The 21,121-nt window shown below is 35.8% G+C and overlaps 1 protein-coding gene across 5 annotated transcripts in view; it reads left to right on the top strand.

Annotated features, from left to right (window-relative positions):
* Nucleotides 1-21,121, top strand: part of TBC1D5 (TBC1 domain family member 5) — a 316,933-nt gene that overhangs the window by 47,343 nt on the left and 248,469 nt on the right. The window lies entirely within an intron of this gene.

The raw sequence follows: 21,121 nt of genomic DNA, 5'->3' as shown, positions 1-21,121 counted from the left end.
TTACCATGTGGGACTTGTAAGATGTTTGTCTGTAAGTAATGTTCGTTTATGGATCAGGAAAACAATGCTCATCGATATCTTCAGACACTATCAGTACCTCATATCTTGAGAACACGCCTGACCCCCTGGGAGCGTTTCATTGTTGATATCTCATCAGTTTAGCTTTCATTTTATTCTGCAGATATTTTGTAACTTCACTTTAGTAGCTAGCTCTAATCCCTTCTATCACCAATACAAATTTTGATTGACAATTTTACTTTTAGATAAAGTCAGATAATACTATACTTGGGGGGGAAAAAGTCTTCATATTGTGTTTTTAATTCCACTGAACCCAGCAGAGTTAAATGTAGTTTGGATGCACAGGGAAGAATTAATGATTGGAAGATACAGAGTTGGTAAATTATTTATTCTGGCCCTGAGGAAGCTGAAAAGCTGAGTGAAAGACTAATAAATCATTTGTGGTAGTGCTGGTTGTCACTTCCAATTATTTTAGACGGTTTTGTGATAAACTGCAGCACCTGCTAGATATCCCTGCACCATCCCTTGATGCTTGCAGTGCAGCTTGTTCAGTCGATTATCAAAGGCAAATTTGTCTAAAGTTTCCTCAGGTTGGAAAGAGAATTACTTTTCTCAGTCACCCCTTCCCCCATTTGTTAAGTTCCTTTTTCATTGCATGCATGTAATAGACAAAATCAATGATATATGTAGAATTTTATTGACATAATGTACATTCAGGTATGGTTGATGGAACCACTGAGGAACAGGATGAGGGGTGATGTGTCTGTTACTGTAAATGTACCTTTGAAAAGCTTGCTTGCTTTCATCTTCTGAACAGCAGTTGTTTCTAAGGTATGAAAACTAGTCCTCTGTTTTTCTTGTCCTCTGGTTTTGAGGCTTATGTTGCAGCTGGTGCTGAAGTTACAGAGAAGGCAAACTTGAATAGTAGTTGACTTTGTCACTTGTTAAACTTTTCTACCGCTTTTATGCAAAAGGTCTTAGTTTAAAATCATGATTACATGTACAGATCATACATGATCTATATGCATGCAACATTTGCATTAATAGATTAAGGCAGAGCAAAGTAGTTGAAGGACTGGAGAAAAGATTTAGAAAGGACATGGGAGTGATTTTTAAAAAGGGAAAGAATTAAACTGTTGGAAAGATTAAGGCTGTTGTTAGAGAAAAACTGAACATGAGATAAAAGGTGAAGAAATAAAGAACTGAGATAGGTTAGTGGAAGGCAGCTGTGTCTTTATATCACTTCACTGAGAATAACACTATTAGTCATCATCTCATATAGCTGCAGTCTGGACACCCTTTTCTCTGAGACAGAAGAACGAGGCCTACCCTGAAAATACTTGTCTTTCCAAACTGAGAAGGTGATAAAATATAATGCCATTCTATCTGCATTGCTTGCAGGATTCTAGATTGTCATCTCAGAAAAGAAAAAAGAGTTTCAGAAAGTTGAGCTCAAAGTTTACATTGTGTGTTGTCTGAAGGATGGGGAGGAGGGAGCTCCTGATTGTTCAAGCGCTTAACATGTTCTATTTCTGCTCATCTTGGGGAAAGAACTGCAAAGGTTTAAAATTGCATTTATATTAAAATAAACTAGAGTGCAAAGTAGGCAGCTTAAAGCTGTTGAGATTCTTTTTCATGTCTCTATTACTGATGAACGAATGCATCTTAACACATAGTGCTGAAAGACTTGCTTGTAGATGTTGAATTCTGTAACTTAAAAGTTACACAGTTAGTTTTTAGTATCTTCTCAATTATCTTCCTAACCTCATCCATACAAATAACACTGAATTCTGAATATTCAGGGTTAATACAACCTACAGCTCCAATCCTTGGAAGGTAAATAATTCAAGTTTTTAATATTGATTTCTGCTTTTCTGTTAGTGGGTCTCAGCTTAGAATTTTAAGTGAAATCTTTGTCATAGGAAGTAAGGTATTTTGACACCGATAGTTAGTTCAAGAAAAATCAGAGACATGACCCTGCTGACTAAAATCAAGATTAAAAGGGCTTTGTTTTCTTGTTTTCAATCTTGTTCAGACAGACTTTTTTTTTTTCATTGTGCTTCTGTAGGTCAGGAAGGAATCAGATGAAAAATTCAAGTGCAGTCGCCTTGTTTCCCCACATGACTTCAATACAGAGAGATCTGCAGAATTTCAGCTCTAGATCTGTGAACTTTAGGAAAGCTCCTTGGACACATCAGTTCAAATTTCAGCAAGTATAATTTAGGTGCCAGAAAAACATACAAAGCTCTGTCAAGGGGTACTTGCTGTCTGTGGGGGCAGGATTTTTTGTTTTTTCCTGGAAGGTTATATTATTGTATCAGTGTCTGTTATTTGCAGCCAATGATGACACTATAGAAATGCAGGCTGTAGGAGCTGATTTATATTATTATAATTGTATTATTATTTGAGAATATTTCTGTAAGCACAGTATATCTGATAGTAACAGAAAAATCAGTGGAATTATTCCTGCAGCTTGAATCAGCCATTTATTCATGATTTGAACATAAAGACTTACATGGACATTAATAATCAATTTTTTACTTTCTTAATGTTCCCAAGGAAAGGTTGTGTCTGTAGTAAATTTGGTTTTCAAAAAATATTTTTACTGTAGTAGTTTTGTATTTATTTATTGCTAAACACAACTAGTACATTTCTGCATTTTTAAAGTAGTTACATTTACAAAAATATGTACATATTGTTTACATGTACAAAATTAATGTCTTTTAAAGTTTGCATGAAAATGAAAACCCAGTTAATTTCTTTTTAGAACTTTTCAAATTCCTGTTCAGTTCACACTGAGTTAAGTGCACAAAGATCGTGATATGTTGGGTTTTTAACATACATGTTAAATGGATAGGACAAAAAATGCATTTTGAAATGAAAATTGGTTTCTTTAATGAGATATTTGTAATAAACTGAACCGGTAACTCTGCTTTAAAAAAAGTGAATTTTACTGTCAGAAAATCTTTTTATTCTGTTTTAAAATAGAACAAGTCTTTCTGCTTCTCTCCTTGTTTTACAGCATTCAAAGTTGTTGAACTGTCCCATCCAAAACCTTGAAAAAATCAGATGGGTTGTTTAGAATCCATCTGAGAGATTGTCACAATCTATGAATGCTGAATAAGTAATTGAGCAGAATATTTCCAGTTTTTCACCTGTTTTTTCCTTAAACCTTCAGCAGTGAGGTATAGGACAGCCAGAATGACTCAGACCACACACACTTCTAGTATCCTTTATCCAGCCTGTCCAAGAAAAGATTCTTAGAAGGTTTGCTCAAGAGTTTGTGACAAGATTTCCCACATACACTTCTCTGCCTTTTGGAGATCAGGAAGCTTTTGCTGAGGAGAATCAGCAGTGGTGTCTTTTTACCTATCAACCTGAAGCTGTATTGTTTGGGACTTGTGAGTTTTTTGTGTGTATGTCATTTTTTTTGGTGGTGGTGTTGTTCATCCCCCCCTATTTTTATCTCCTCCAAAACTCAGGTCACTTTTTGATCCTCTGTAAAATTTTACTGTCCCACAGCAAACAGTTCTGTGGCTTGACTTTTAACTAGGTACTAGGAGAAATAACTCCCTTTGTTTGTTATGCAAGTGCCACTTAGTAACTTCATTCAGTTAGCCCATTCTCTAATTTTATGCCCTGAAATGAAAAACAAACCAGTGGGGAAAAACGTCAGTCAGGCTGAAAGAAAAAAAAAAAAAAAAAAGTGTATCAGTTTGGAAGAAGGGGCAGGCAACTCAGGACTACAACAGTGTGTTTTGAGGGTATGAAGAGAGAAAAGCAAAAGGAGTCAAAGCCCAACTAGAACTTAATCTGGCCACTGCTGTAAAAGAAAAAAAGTTTCTATAAATGCATTAGCGACAAAAGGAGGATTGAGGACAATCTCCATCCTTTATTGGATGTGGAGGAAATATAGTGACAAAGCAGAAGGAAAAGGCTGAGGTGTATTCTTTGCTTCAGTATTTAGAAGAAAGACCTGCTGTTCTCCAGGTACCCAGCCCCCTAAGCTGGAAGAAAGGAACAGGGACCAAAATGAAGTTTCCATACTCCCAGGGGAAGTGTTCAGTGACCTGCTACGCCACTCAGAAACACACAAGTCTATGGGGATGGATGGGGTCCACCCAAGGGTAGTGATGGAGTTAATGTTCATGAAGTGCTTTAAAGCATTTACCAGAAGCATTGGCTCGCTGGGAATGTCTCAGTTGACTGCAGCTTTGCAAGCTGACAAAGTGAAGCCTGTCTACAAGAAGGGTCAAAAGGAGGATCTGGAAAACTAAAGGCTTGACCTCAGTGCTGTAGAAGATCATGGAATCAGATGGCACAGTAAGTGCCATCACCTGGCATGTACAGGACAACTGCATGATCAGGCCCAGCCAGCGTGGGTTTGTGAAAGGCAAGTTCCTGTTTTTCTAACCTGATGTCCTATGACATGGTGATCCATTTACTGGATGAGCGAAAGGCTGTGAAAGCTGTTTACCTGGACATGAGTCAAGGCTTTGCCAGTGTTCTCCTGGAGAAACTGGCTGCTCATAGCTTGGATGAGTGTACTATTTGTTGGGTAAAATGGATGGATGGATGGATGGATGGATGAGCCCAGAGAGTGGAGGTGAATGGAGTTGCATCCAGCTGACAGCTGGTAGAAAGTGGTGTTCTCCAGGGCTCAGGACTGAGACCAGCCCCAAGCCCTGGAGAATGATATGTTAAATATCATGGATATTTAACATATCATTATGTGGATGAAGATATGTTAAATATCTTCATCAGTGACCTGGATGATATGATCAAGTGCACCTGTAGTCATTTTGCTGATGACACCAAGTTGGGGAATAATGCTGGAGAGTAGGAAGCCTCTGCAGGGAGGTCTGGACAGGCTGGGTGGGCCAAGGCCAGTGGTCTGAGGTTCAACAAGGCCAGGTGCTGAGTCCTGCCCTTGAGTCACATCAACCCCAGGCAGCGCTACAGGCTGGGGCAGAGTGGCTGGAAAGCTGCCTGGAGGAAAAGGGTCTGGGGATGCTGGTTTACAGCAGCTGAACATGAGCCAGTGTGTGCCCAAGTGGCCAAAAGGGCCATTGGCATCCTGGCCTGTATCAGCAATAGTGCAGCCAGCAGGACCAGGGCAGTGATTGTTCACCTCTGCCGGGCACTGGTGAGGCCGCATCTTGAGTCCTGTGTCCAGTTCTGGCCCCATGAGTGCAAGAAAGACTCTGAAGTGCTGGAGCATGTCTAGAGCAGGGCAGTGAAGCTGGTCTGGAGCACAAATCTGATGAGCAGAAGAAGGAGCTGGGGTTATTTAACCTTTAGAAAAGGAAGCTTCTGAGACTTTATTGCTCCCTACAACTACCTGGAAGGATGGTTGTATCCAAGTGGAGGTCTCTTACTTCTCCAGGGAACAAGCACTAGGACAAGAAGGAATGCCCTTTATGATCTTAAAGGTATTTTCCTACCTAAACATTTCTATGATTTTATTATTCTGTCTCCTTAGGATTGCTCTTTAATCATCTTACATGCTTGTACAGAAAAAAAAATATGACACAAAAGAGCTTTCCTCCAACAAATAATTAGTAATCTGTCTTTGTGTACTGCACAATAGAATAATGTTGTCAAGGTAATCTGCATACTAAAGGCAGTGTAAATTAAAGAATAGTATCCCTGTTTTCCTTAAAAAAAAAAGATGAGTATCAATTCCAAATTGCGTGTGAAAATGTTGATTTGTTGAATCAAACTCCATAAAGGGATTAAATACTGATTTAATAACAATTGTGTCAATTCTGTAAATATTTACGTATATTGTTCTCCAATAAAACTAATTTAGCAAGTATTCCCCAATATTCAATCCCATTTTCCTTTACTATTGAAAATAGTGATAAACTATAGAGCTACTAAGCCTCACATCCTTTACAGGGTATTTACTGGAATCTGTTTTAAGAGTTGTGATAGGAGTATATCTGGAAAAAAATTCCGAAGATAGCTAGCCTTGATTCAAGCATGGGAGGTCATACATACCTAATATACTGAAATTCTTTGTTATGTTTCTGCCTTAAGATTTAGGAAGACTGCAGTGTATACAGTGCAAAGCAGCTGTTCAAAGCAATTTTGGCTAACAAGCTATGGAACACAGAAGATGGAACTGAGGAAAAAAAAAAAGATACAACTATTTATCTTCTACATTAGACCAGTTTTCAAATCCATCGTCTCTGTTATTTAAAGCAGGTATCCAGAAAGCACAGTAAAGGTGTTTGCCAATGAGCAGTTGTCCATGTGTGAAGATGATTGTCAGCTTTTTAGTGTTTGCTTCCTCTGGAACAATGGTGAGAAGTACATGTTATAAAAAGAGGGATAAAGCTCTGTTAGTAATAGCAGGGAGGGCAGTAGGAGCGTGGCAGCTGTTGGCAGACAAATCTAGTACTGAGATGAACTAGGTGAGATCTTGCCTCTCTGCTGAGGTTCAATGATCTCATCACCCATTGTAGTGTTTGGTGATGCTTCAGCTGTGCTATGTTCTGTCAGTCTGCTTCAAGGAAATAAGTATTAACAAAAGAGAATCTAGTTTTGTGCTGAGGGTTTAAGAAAGTTATGATGTGTAGGAGAGCAAGAGCAAGAAAAGCGCTTTGGACTTACAGTTGATTATGGTGGTTGCTGCCTGGTAGGAGTGTTTGTTTTGAGTTCTTGGACCAACGTCCAAGAAAGTTTTGTCCTTCATGTGGAAGAGTTTGGTCTTTCTGATCACAGCAAATTTTCTTCCCCATGGAACTCTGGGTAGTTATTTAACTGAAGTCAAGCAAGTACACAGAAGAGAGAGCTCAAACCCAGAATTTTATGCCTTGATCCTGAAATATGCTGCAGCTGAGTGATGATGAAGATATGAATAATTGAGTAACTTTTAGTCATTGCTAGAATGGAGTAGAGTTTTCCAGCTAACAGAAGTGGTGATAAGTGTTTTTTCTGCAGATGCTGCCAAATACCAGGTTAGCATCAACAAAGAATGTAAGTGTTGCTAAGCTACAGAGTAGATTGGTGAACTGTGAACATTATTTAAATGATGTTTTCAGTTGCTGAGTTTTTTTGACCGTCCCTTATCCATCTCTTCACCGGATTCCATTAGCCAGATGTTTCTCCATGAGGTGGTTTTGTCCAACTACTTCAAGGTTGTGGCAGAACAGGCATTTAGAGTGGTGCATTGGAACCCTGCTAATCCTATGCCTGTGTCACTTACCAAGTCTCGAAACAGCTGCATGTAGCTCTCAAGAAGGCGCAGAAAAAGAAATGATACTTCAGAAATTTCACAGGCAAGGAACTGGTGGGAATTGTTCGGAGTTTTCTGCCAGAATTATGCAGATCACTGTACTTGAGTAACCAAGACTCGTGTCACATCTTTTAAAGTAGGTGAAAGTTCATCACAGGTCCATAGCTGTTGAGTTACCCAGAAGAGTGAGAGTAAGTTGTTTTGCTTTTTACAAAGAGATAATTCAGAGATGCTGGTAAGTGCTTTCAGTCCCTTACTTGATCTGAAACTAAATATGCTTGTATTTGGCCTTTGTCAAGTAATTTCATGAGGTGCTTGAGGACAGGTTGTGTGATACTGAGAAGTAAACTTCTTCTGATTGTGTTTGCTCACTGTTAGATTGCTGAGTGTTTGAAAGAGGAAGGAAAGATTCTTCCGTTACTGCACTATTTTTGTCCCGAGATACAGAAGTTCATGACCCTGCCATGAGAGTCATGGATGATGAATTAAATTTGGAAATCTTTACATTGCAGCCCAGACAGACCTTCATAAAAAAACGTGCTGAAGATTGAAAGTGTAGGTGATTACTGCTTATGAGAATGAACTAAATAGTTCCTTATTGTTGCAAAAACCTTATATATGTGGCTGGTCTCAGTTAGGCTTTTATGTGCTCAACATTGAGAAGGATAATTCTTAGAGTAACCATTTGAGACCTGTGCTTCACACTGTGTCACTCTACTTATCTGGTGACCAGGACCAGGATCTGCTGTTGGAAGGAATTCCTAGGCTTGTGGTATGCCCCCAGCTAGGGATTTGAGATGTATGTTTCTGTAATAATCCTTTACTTTCTGTCAATTAACATTTTTACTTTTGGGTGCTATTTTATTTGTTAATCTTTCAGAAAACCTGTTAACTAAGAGGGAAGCTGGCTGTTGTGATGGCCCACTATGTTCATGTGTGGAGCTGAAATGCAGTGGTCATTTCACTGTGGTTTCATCACTGCTGGATACCCTTGGCCCTTTCTGGTGTAGCCAGCAGCCTTGGACACTCTTGTTGACCACTGCCTTAAAAAGCCAGTGTTCTGTCAATGGCCCTGATCAGGTGCATTAATCTTAATTTTGATATTTTGCTTCTATACTTAAATTTCAACTAGTCTTTCCTGTTTCTAAATGCCTCTTAAATGCCTCCATCCTGCTGCATGGTGTTGGCAATAGTTCTCTTGTGCGCCGTTTGCAGAAATAACAACAGAGTCAGACTAAGGACAAAGTTGTATTGTTGCTCCAGATTGTTAATTTTTCTCTCTAAAGATTTAGAAGATTAAACTTCAGATGTGGACATTATTGGATAGTATTTAAACACTAATTAAAGGTACTAAATATAAAATTGTGAATCTTGCTGTTCTCTTTGGAAGCTGGAATTTGCTTCATCACAGAACCGTATAGGCTCCTAACCGAACAGTGGCTGCAGTTATTTCTCAACTTTGCTCTTACCTGGATATTGTCATTGTCGATATTTTCAGACTTAGTAGTTTACTGTTTGACAGCAGAAGTCAGGCTGATTAATGTAACTGGGAACTGGAAAAATATAAATATGCTCTTTAACCAAGGTGTTCTTGATGAAAATGTATGTAATGAGATGTAATTTTTTAAGAGTCTGTATTGCTCTGTATCCACTGTCAATTTATTTGGGGGAAAGAGATGCAAGATGTGGGCATTTGATTTCTAACTTCTTGCTTATTTGTGTGGTGCATTATTTATTTAAATGGTAAAACAGTAAATTTAAGGCATGTGGCATATTTTTTCTATCTTTAACATGTTTTTTACTGTCTTTGTGTCAGCATTACCATTTACTGAATTATGCTTTGAAAGGATGCTTTTGTTTTGTAAACTTGGGCTGAAATTTGGTTTTTGCTTAAATCTAGGAAAACCCCATTACCCTGAATATTTGTATGAAGAATTAGGCTTTCATTTTTAGCCATTAGGTCTCACAGGTAATTCTGTTCTTATTTTGCCTAGAGATGGGTCACTTCAGACTGCAGTTCTTCAGCATGCTGTGTTGGGAAAATGCTTTATTTCATAACGAAAACTCTGGAAATTTGGAATGCAAAGATCAGGGCAATTTGAAATCAGTCTTGAATTTTATTCTGTGCTATTCTCAGCCTGCTGATATTTTGAGTATTGCAGCTACTTGAACACTTATGACTTCTAATGCTACATTCATGCTATGGGAGAGGTGAACATTCATGCAATGGGAGAGGTGATAGGAAACCACTGTGTCTGGATAGTCTTTGTGATTCATATTACCGTAATAATAAGAATGAGAGTTTTCATCCTGACTACAAAAATACAAGTTTGTGAGTACTTAAAAAGTCTGTTTTAAAGATGTGTGAAGCACTTGCTTGTTTTCTGGACTAATAGCTGTATTTCAAAGAGAAAGAGTTTCACATTGCCCAACTTTTGAGTCTGACATTGGTGACTCTGCTAATTGTAATAGAGCTGTGGAACTGTTTCATTCCAGATGGAACTTTAATCTGGCTTCTGATTGAGCTGAGTGTCCTTGTAGAGTCTCTTAGCATCTGCTTTGGAAATGTATATAACATTATTCAAAATTTGTACCAAATTAAACCACCCTAAGGCTGTAATTCAATTTTTCTTTATTGAGAAATGTATTGTCAACAACTTTATGCCATGGAGTAAAATCTGCACTAGATCTATTATTTTTTTGGCTATTAACTGGTCATTTAGATTGCTGTGATTGAATTTCCAGGTTCTTCAAGTTTACCTTATCAATTGTAAGCTTACACTAAGGAATCAACAAATAAGGCAAATGTGGTCTCCTGTTGTTTTTTTGTTCATGCGGTTTTTTTCGCTAAAAGTGGATGAGCTTGAATTGATGCCGTCTAGCATAAATGATTGGATTATATTTTTATTTATCAACAGTAATGTTTTAATAATTCTGGATAAATTCGGTGGATGAAGTTTGAGATACCTGTTTTGATATTTGGATTGTAAAATCAAAAAGGATGCATGAAATATATTGAAATACACCATATCACATCAACTTAGTTCTGTATCTTACTTTGGTTTCTCTTGTATCTCTAAGAGTTAGTGATTGTGACTTTTTATTTCAGCCTCACAAAATGGGTTAGCCATTCAATTGGTGTAAAAGGAAATCTCCACTTCCCTAACATATCTTCCTTTGGACATAATAGCTGCCTTGCTCCATCTTTCTTCATGCTCCATCTTTTATGATTGAAGAAGTTTAGACAGGTTTGTGTTTCCAAGCTCTTTGTTAGTGAACAGAAGAGGTTGCACACATGGCAGAGGCAAAATTTTGGTGTTTTTTTTTCCTTACACTTCAAGCATCATCATTTATATGTTACAAGAGACAGTAGTTATGAAGTGAGAATATACACGAGATAGAGACACAGTTGCCAAATCAATCTCTCTGGTATCTTAATGCCGTCAGCTTGTACTGAAGTCTGCAAATATATGACCAAATCACTCATTAATTTCTTGAGAGTGGTTGAAGAGTAAATACCATCGTTAAGACTCTCTTTTCCAGCATGGTGTTGGAAAGATCCCAAAACGAACACAATATCAAGGAAATGGGTATCTAGAAATGCAGTAATAAAATTCTGCCTTTTCTGCCACCATCTTTCTTCTAGTATTTTATATTTCAGTACCTCTTGGGAATTTGCTTTTTCAAGTTTTTTTCATATCAAAAACAAGTGAAAAAAGCCAAAAAAAAACCCCCCTATTTCATTTACTTAACCAGATTCTTCCATCCATGATGCTTACAAAACCCCATCATTGCTTTGTAACTTGACTGTTCACTTGGTGAGTTTCAAACCTCTGTTACTTTTTTATGTGCAGAAAATTGTTGTAATCTGGGGAAATTTTACTTTGCAGGCATATATCTAGTTTTGAAAGGACTAAATACAAATTAGGTCTTGCTTTTAGTCACAAATAAAAAGGCAGTATTCTAAGGTCTTTTTTAAAGCACCCAATGACAATTTTCAATCTCCATGGAATAAGAATTTTATGATGGTTCTTTTCATTTATTCTCATCTGTGATGACATGAAATTGAAGAATAAAGCATGGAGAAAAACGGACCATAAAAACATGGTTTCTGGGAACATGACCTACTTTCACTAAGTCACTATTTCCCTCTTCTTCCTCTTGTATGAGAGTTATTTTTGTAGGTCATACATACTGTCAAATACCTAGTATGATCCCCAGATTAGTGGTGTTGCCATTCAGTTAGTCAGCTGCAGAGATGAAGCTAATCTAACATCTATGTGATGGTTGCACCAAAAGGAGTTGCAGATTGATGTACAGTGTATTTACATTGTAGTTTGACAGTCGTTAAATTACTATTTGGTATAGTTAAAATTATTTATAAAAGTGTGAAAAAGCAATAGACTGTTTCTTGTGAGTTTTTAGCCATTGGTTATTAGAAGGTTTAATTTTTCCTCACTAAAATGAAATTAAATTGCATAAACAAATATCTTGGATAAATGTAGATGTGCTTCAATTAAATTGTTAAAATCCAAAAGAAAAGGGGTTAAATAAAGTGAAAATATTTAATTCATAGATGCCTGGATTTTGGTTTGACCTATGTTTGTTAAAGGCAGATATGTTTGTCATTCTGATGAAGATGCATTTCTTCTTACCTTGCTGTTGACAGAATCTCACCTACTTTTCCCATTTATTATGATAATAGTCTACCAGATGTCATATGTCACAGCCTAGTGAAGTTGTCTCTGCCTATTACCACTTACATATAATGTACATTCTAGGTTTTCTTTCCTTAATTTAGAAAATTTTATATGCTCTTTGACATCCCCTGTTTTACCAGTAGAATAGAGACAAACTATTTAAAATACTTGAAAGCAAGTTTAGAAAGAGTAGGCTATTTTATTCCCATTTTAAATAACATTATGTTAAAAGTCTGCCTTTGTATGGATGGATAACCTGAATCTCATACAAATGGTCATACATTTTAAAACTCCAATAAGTTATGCTGTACGACATTTTTTGAAAACTACCTGTTTCAGTGGGCAGATAACATCGGTAAGTCCAAATAAGAAAGGCTGAAAACACAAATTACTGTATGTTATGGATACATCTAGTGATAAGAGCAACAGAAATCACATCTCTTTAGCTAAAACATAAAACTGGACAATGATCTTTCTCAAAAGAGTTATCATCTACAGGACAGGATAATCTCTTACATGTATGTGCAGATAGGAGATGAGTCCAAAAAAGTTTTAGCACAGATACAGCAAACTGCCTTTTGGTTGAAGGTGTAGCATTGTACATCCCTGTGAGTTAAAACTGTATGGAATTCACACCATGTTTGTGGTGATGGGGACCTATGTTGCAGAAGAACCTGTGTGAAAGCACAGCCAGACTGGGGAACTAGCACTTTTCAATTGTATTGGAAAATTTTATTTCCCTACAAAGCTTTGTGCTGAAAAGGTTCGTATCCTGAAAAATGTGTATTTTCTACAAGTTTGAGCTGTGTTCATTTTGTATTATGTATCAGCAAAGAAGATTGCACTGACTTTTCATTCTTATGTTTTGTTTTTATGTTTGGGTGCTTTTTTCCAGTTAAAAAAGGGTAAAAGTGCCCCCTAGATTTATGGATTTTTGCTCATGCTTGTATGCTAGAACCTACAGTATTCCATTTAAGATATTCTTTTTCTTTCAAAATCAATGTTCAGAAGTTTAAAGGCTTTTTTTTTTTTTTTTGTCCAGAGCAACAAGAGCATGCAACAATCAGCAATTTAAAGTAGTTTGTTTTCTTACATTTTACTGTGGAATTGTTGATACATAAGAGTAACTGTTGCACAAAAATGCTTTTGTTCTTCTACAGTAATATTTTAGATGAAAGAATGAGTTTTTCCCTGTACATTCCTGAAGGGATCATTGCAGTCCTTAAAGCTGCATTATATAATATAATATGGATGAATATGACAAAAGTCAACATAGGAAACTTACGCTTGAGGTAGGAGAAATCAATATGAAGCCTGACATTTTTGTTTTCTATTTGCAATATCTGTGCAACCAGAATTGACCAAGGCTCAGAATATTTGTAATTAGACCATCCTGTAAAAAGAAACTGAAATAAAAAGTGGGTCACTGTTTGAAATCCATATTGTACTCCTGAAATGTCTTTCAAAATTAGTTAATTTCTCATTAATAAAACTCCAGTACTTAGGTTTAATTTATATGCCTTTCGAAGACTGGAATTTTTCAAGTGACTGTATTTTAATTTTAAAATTAAAACAAAGGAATATGTTAAATTGTAAAGATTCATTTTCTGTAAAAGCCAAACAAAACTGAAACTGTGGATGTTCAATAGAAATCTCTCTTTTATTGAAATTATTATCTGTCAGATGCACATCTTTGTAAAATGAAAAGTGGAACAAAAAAAAAAGAGGGGAGAAATTTGTATAAAATAACTGATTTCTTGGATTGTTTTCCTCTTCTCTCCTTAAACAAAATGTAGATAGCAAATCCCAGTCCTGCTGCAGTCCTTTTACACTGAGCAAAAGGCAGACTTGATGCACAGAAGAAAATTCTGTTCAGTCTTAGGTTGAGAACATTTTTCTAAGTGAGCAAAGCCTATATTTAGAAAATATTTCTACCTTTCTATAGCAAAGACATCTGAAGTATTTATACCAATTTTAATAATGGGACATCAAAAAAGGATATCTTTAAGCTAATGGAACAAATATGGACTGGTTGATGAGCTGTCTGCACTTCAGAATTCAACACTTAGACATGATTAGAGGATGCATGCATTTTCTTCAATCTGGAAGCAGTAGCAAGTTTAATAAAGCAGAAATGACCATCAGTTTTTTCTCTTTAAAGTCCATAATGCCAATTAGACAAATATACTTAAATGTCTTACAAAGGCCTAGATCTCAAATAAAAGAAGCAGTTTTTACAGCATTCAGAAATAATTCTACTGTAAGTTTTGGTTTAAGCTTGTAGTGTAGGCTTGTGGACTCTGATCTGTCTTTCAGAGCTTTTTATTTTCTGGTGGTGTTAATATGACAACATAATATGGTTGTATGGTCAAATTCATTTTGTAGTATGATTCTTGCTCAATTTTTTATCCAGGTGTGTTTTACAAAAACACCAGTAATACAGTTGGTGATGTTTTCCAGCATGCACAGCACTTCATTTGCTAATATCTTAATTAGCAGAATATACTTTTTAAAGGAGAATCAATAATTTCATATAAAATGAGCCATTTTTTAATTGTTCAATCGTGGTTCTTTATTTTTATTAGAAACGGCTTAATTGTTTCATATTTGATCACTTTGTCTACAGATTACCACTTTGTGTGTTTGTAGTTTGCTACTTGTTTCTCAGCAGTAACATCTCTTCAGCTCTAAATCCAAGGAAGAAACAAGTATACAGATTTATTTTTATTCTTGCATTTTGCCTGCATTTCACTAATTTGTTTTCATTTTATTGGGCCAAATAGGCCAAAGAGAAAACTATGACTTTGTACACTAAGAAATGAGGTTAGTTTGATTATGAATTAATATCATTTAAAAAATCAGAATTTAACTGTTATTAAAGATGCAATTTTAAAAAGTACTGTCATTGACGCTCATTCAAAACCATACTTAATGTTTTATCAAAACCATTTCATTTCCTTTAAAATAATCCCCAGTCTCTCATCACTTTTTACTGAGAATAGGTATAATCTCATGTATTGTGTAATCTTACTGATTTTAGCTGAAGTAATTCCTTTGCCTTATCAAAGTTGGCTCAACTACAGGGAGGTGGAGGTGTGCTTCTGTGCAGTGGTGGTTTTCTCCTGAGCAGAACTCCAGCATTACCAGTTCCTGACAGCTGCAAGCCAGCCTCTGGGCATCTTGCTAAATTTTCAAATGTAATTATACAGTAGACTTCCTTTAACAAATTCTGTGTTCCCCGCTATAATTATAACAGCTCTTGCCTCTAGCCTGTTCCTTATCTTACAACCCACCTCCATATCTCCCATTGCTGGCTAGTGTTATCCAGTAGAGCTGATGGATCTAGAAAAGCAGAGTTTATTCTCTCTGCTGTCTTTCATCCCTACAGAAGATCCATTTCTTCTGATCCATCATACTCAAATATGAGTATACTTGAAGCTGAAGATTGTTCTCTCATTCACAGAAGAACTGTTGACTAGCATGCCACTTTGATTTTCCAAACCATTTTTGATTGTTATTACAGAACAAGAGTTAAGGAATTATTAAGAACTGTCCATGAAATGGCTAAAGAAGCCAGGACAAAGAAAGGAGGTCTTCTAAAAAATCTTTGTTTTCATGATGTGCAGGTCAGGATATCATTTCTTTCTACTATTTGTGTGTTAGGTTTTCATGGATGAAGCTGTTCATCCTCCTTTTAAGAACACACATGTAATGCAGTAATAAAAACAATCAGTAATGCTTCTTTTACATGAAATGCTACATAATTTTAGCCAAAGAATGAATGAAACAGGAAAAGTTACCCACAGATATTCTCAATAGAATATTGGCTCATGACAAGGAAATTTGAAAACAACTATGCAGAGTAATAATGTCCACCTGTCTATTAGCAAGGGAAGTGGTGGGTTTGAATATGGAAATCTGAAGGTAAGAGATAAATAAGAGAGAACTTACGCTGTTAAAGATGTGCAGAGACGATGTGCAGAGACACTTCTCCTTTATCTTCAGTTTCTTACTGTATTTGACTGTGGTAGATGGACTGGCATTGAAGAACTGTATTGCCTGGAAGGTGACAAATTACAACTTTTCAATGTGTCCTGCAGCAGGATCAAGTACACATTGATCAACCTTTCCTGAGAATCTTCAGTTTGTGTCATAACCCAGCACTCCTTGAAGTCATGCTCCCATTGACTTTCCATAGTTTGCCTACATCTTTCTAAGAAATATGATATCCAAAACTGTATAAAGTACAGAAAGAGATGGAAAAAAGTAATTTTCAGTTTTCTATGCAGGTGCTGCCACATGTGCTACCACTTGTGCACACGCCCAACCACATGTGCTTTGTGTGCTTGCCAGTGTATTTTGGTGAGATGTGTTCTTCAAAGATCCAACAAAATCTACTCTTTTGATTTGTATCCTTCTCTATTCATTGATACCCTGTGTAATGGTTTACTGCTGGTCCATTTTGTGTTCATATATATGATGTGCCTTTTCTAAAAGGTAGCAATTTTGATTTGTCTTTATTGATTTCTGATTATATTTTCCATTTTTAAAAGCATTTGGAAATCTTTCCTTTGAGGTGCTACTAGTTTCTACCAGCATTCTATTATCTGCTGATTTTAAAAATATTTACTTGGAGTCACTACGATTGTTACGGAAATACCAGATAGAAACAGATCAAACAAATGTCTCTGAGTAGCATTTGTAATATATGTATATGGTTTGAGCGAGCTGTTGAAAATATTCTTTTTAGAACAATTGCTCTCTGATTTCAATAGTTTTTGTGTCTGGCTTATAATGATTATGTCTGGACAGTATTTTGTTATATATGGCAGCAACAATGCAGAACATGTTTAAAATCTCTCTAATCTGAAGTTTGTATCGCATCTACTGATACCTCCCTTCCATGAACCCAGTTAGCAGTGAAGTCATTCAGATGAGTTTGAAGGGATCAATAATTTTTTTCTCTGTCTTTTATCTTCTTGAAATTTGTTTGTGCAATATTGGGTTTTAGAATCTTTTCAGGTTTCACTGGTAGACTGTAATTTGAAGGTGGGACTTAGGCCCCCTGAGGGGAGGCTGGAGAGGACTTGTTCTAAGTTTGGTTGATTTTTTTTTCTTTTCTACTTCTTTTGATTTTCTTTATTCTGATCGTTTAGAAATAATGAGACAACAGATGTTATGTCTTTCTCCATAATTTCAGCAAGACTTTTCAGCTTGGTGTTTTGTTTTGTTGTTTTGGGGTTTTTTAATTCCTTTTGTTACTTTATTTCCTCTCCTTGTTTGTAGCAGTGGCATGTGTGTCTTGTATCACTGTAGGTCTCATTGATCACTGGTACAGGACATGGATGAAAACTTTTTTTGCAGTGAGACAATCTGACAGGATGTGTAGAAGAAATTTTCTTTGCTTTTGCATGTTTTGTGACTTCAGAAAGGCACAGTTAGGCTCATAGCAGTAAGATTTCAAAGGTTACCATCAGAATATTGTGTTCCTTTGTCACAGCTTATATACTATGTGGAATGGCAGTAAACAGGTCAGTTCCAAAAAGAAATGAGATCCAAAATTTTGCTTCTCTGAAGTGTAAAATTAGAGATGATTACATAGTAACATCATCATTGTAGCCTTTTGAACCGCAGGCCATTAAAATGGGTCAGGTAGAAGATTGAGGTAGGACAAGAGGGTACTTCGTCCTGGGCTGTTATATCAAAACATATTAAAAAAATCCTTTTATTCTGAATGGCTTTGACTTTGGTATTGGGTAGGATGGCCTATGAGTGGCCTTTTCTTGGTGTTGAATACATTTGTGTGTGGCCACTTACACTTCTTGTATGGAGAATTTCACCCTGATATAAAACTACAAAATTAGGAGCCGTGAAAGCAGGGTGGATTTTTTTTCAGGTCTGTCATATAAGCTGAGCCCTCTTGCCCACCAACAGAGAATGAGAACAGAAGAATTGTTTACGCCAATTGATACTGTCTCTTTAAAATTCATTGTTTTATCTTTTACCTTTCAGTTTGCTTTATAGGTCACTTAATTTTTGTTACTTTCCTTTATTATGAGCTAAGAACAGAATGTTGCTGAATATGCTAAAATAGATGTATATTTTTTAAGGTTGGCATTTAAGCAGACAAAGAATCATGCTTAATGCTGTTGTGATAATAAATAGTACTATAATTGATTGTTGATAGAAACCCTTAAAATATGTTTTTATGGTTGAAATGTACTTTGGATAAACACTGCTCAGTTTGCCTATTAAAATAATTCACTATATACCATGGTTTCTTTGAGTATTAAGGAAGTAGGACTTTTCCAGCAACAGTAATTGGTTGACACTGCTTGACCTTAATGCAAAGCTACAGTATTTAATGAACAAACGGAGGGAATAAAGTTTTGATAAATAAGGCAATTTTCATGAAACCTTTAGAAATATGCTTGAAGTCTTTTAGTGTTAGATTGACGGTTTCTCCTTTTGTGAAAAGAATAAGTGAATAATTTAAGGCTATATTTCATGTTTTCAGATCTTCATTCTGTCATATAAATAATAGACTGTGAAATGCAGCAGCTCTTGCATTCACAGATTTAATAGACCTGTACAAGTGAGTATCTTTCTTGGCTTCTGGCATCTTAGAATGCTCTTTTGTGTGTATGTATACCTGAGAAACAGTGCAAAAGCGAGACTCTCTTCAGTAACCAAATTCCAGACTTTTAACGTGCCACGTATTCAGTTTTTAAAGGAATTGTTCTTCCTAAAATACTTTCATTGCATCTTGATGTCAATGTTAGTATTTTTGGCGTTTAATTCTGTATTATGATGGACAGATGTCAAAAAAGCATCACAGGGCTATTTGAAATTAAAGTCTAATTTAAAATTGATTTACTTAAAGAGAGACTCTGTGAAAAAAATTCAGATTTTAATCCCTCAGCATAAATCTTTGAAATACCATTGAATCTCGATAAGAAATTAATCAAATGTATTTACTAAAATAGTGAAATATCAAGGTAGTTTGTTTACTACATGTATTCTTAGTTCTGTAATTTTTTTGTAATAAAGACAGTATTGAGGGAGGAAGAACAGACAATAGTAAAATCAGACTAGTTTCTTTTCTTTGTTCTTCCTATCCCCTTTTCCTCCTCCTGCCTTTAGTTTAATGTCTTTTGAAAAAAGAGTGAGGTAAGGCTTACTGAGAGCAAGTGGCAAAGCATTGGGAAGTTTTCATGTTCTCAGTCTTCCAAGCAGAACATAGTTATGTGGCTAGTGGACTGGGAAGCAGAAATGCTTCTTTAAAAGGTATGTACTATTGTACCTGTTTTGTTACCTCGAAAAAGTAGCTTCTCTAAACACTTCCATTTAGAGGTTTAAGGCAGATTATCTGTGTTTGCTTCATGATACCTACTCCTTTAAACACTGGAGTAATTCTAGTTGTTAGGAACCTTCTACTAACATATGATACTGAATTCCTGCTCTCCTCCATCATATGTGGGAGTGGAGGCATTTGTGCAAGTAAGGAAATACCTTTATTTCCTTAATTTATTCATATATTTAAGACTTTATTCATATATTGAAGACTGTTTTCTGTAAATGATGTTCAAGACATCTGACAGATGGTTTGCATTTGTGATGGTATTGATTTATGCAGTCCTCATGTAGGTTCCAGAAATGTCTAGTAGGTATCCTTCAAAATGAGCTGTCTACATGAGGATGCCATCACTTTTGCTAAAATACAGGCAGATTCTGTTTGTGCTTACTAATAGCTCATGTTGAAAAGTTCCTTTTTCTTACTTTTCAAGGAAAAAAAACCTTTAAATCTTTTGTCATGATAATAAAAATCTTAACGTAATATTCTATTCTGTTTTGGAAGTTACTCATTAACTTATTAATGTCTTCATCTTTTTTCATTTTCTGAGATAATTTTCCTCATATGCAGAGTAAGTTCATCTTTTGATTTCAGCTAGGCCAAATGCTCAAATGGAGATCATACTTTTCCCATTCTCCCTAGTCTATCCGACTTGTTTGTAATTCAGAAAACATCAGTGCAGGCGTAGAGACCATTTTTCAGTCTAACTTATTGAAAAAACTGTCAAAACTGTATGAATCACACAAAAATCATTGTGTTGAACTGGTGTGAAATACATTGTCATCACCTCTGTTTTCAGAACTTACACAGAGTAATATTTTCTATTTATTTTGCTACATGAACATTATTTAAGCCTTTGGCTGGGGATGTTTCTGTAGTTTTAGTAGGAATTTACAGGATTAGTGTCTTAAATATTGATTTTATTAAACCAACCAGTCACCGTTTGGGTCCACCTGTGACTGAGGTGGCTTGTGATACTCGAGCAGTGCATTTGTTATTGTTCATTATTGCTTCAGTACAAGACTGTGGTCTCACTGTAGTAAGTCTTCTGCAAATATACACATACAGAGTTTGTGTGGAAGTGCAGGAAGGAGGGTATTAAAAGCAAAGGAAAGCAACGGGAAGGCAGAATGGTAAAGGATGCTTTGCTAGTGGCTAAATGGACACATTTACTAATGCTGATGATTTATTTTAGATTCTGAAATGGTTACTGTTCTTTATTTAGTCAGTGTGGCTTTTTTTGTTTAATTTGTTTAACACCTATAGAAATTAGAAGGAACAGTAGTTATGACAAATGGACTATGTAATTTGAAAATTGTATTTTGTCACATGTTTTAGTCACAAAACCTAGTTGAAATCAATTGTCCAAACATTCACTTAACATATTAATAAGTAATACAGGAATACTCTAAGCCCTCTTGAATTAGATATATTACATCTTGTTACAAAATTTAATGCCAGACTTAATAACTCAAAGTATGCTCTAGAATAAAAATACATTTATGTGCTAGTATGTGGTAATTAGAATGCTAATCCAAATTACAAAAAAAAAAACCCCAAACCCACTATTCAGTTGGAACTGTTTTATATACTCAAGAGTAGACAATTACCTTTAATTTAATATCTTATAAAAAAATCCCAATTTTTTTTTTTTTTTTTACAAGTGGGTATGCTTTTTTTGTGGTCTATTTCTAAATATTGCAACACTGTAATATATGTAATATTACAGCCATCAGATTTCAACATCGGTCAGATTTCAGGAGCTATTTGGGTATTTACCTGCAAAATCAGTGTCACTTAGGACTT

Source organism: Motacilla alba, chromosome 2 (genome assembly GCF_015832195.1).
Source record: "Motacilla alba alba isolate MOTALB_02 chromosome 2, Motacilla_alba_V1.0_pri, whole genome shotgun sequence".
In the NCBI taxonomy this organism is placed as follows: Eukaryota; Metazoa; Chordata; class Aves; order Passeriformes; family Motacillidae; genus Motacilla; species Motacilla alba.
This window is presented reverse-complemented; position numbering and strand designations above follow the sequence as displayed.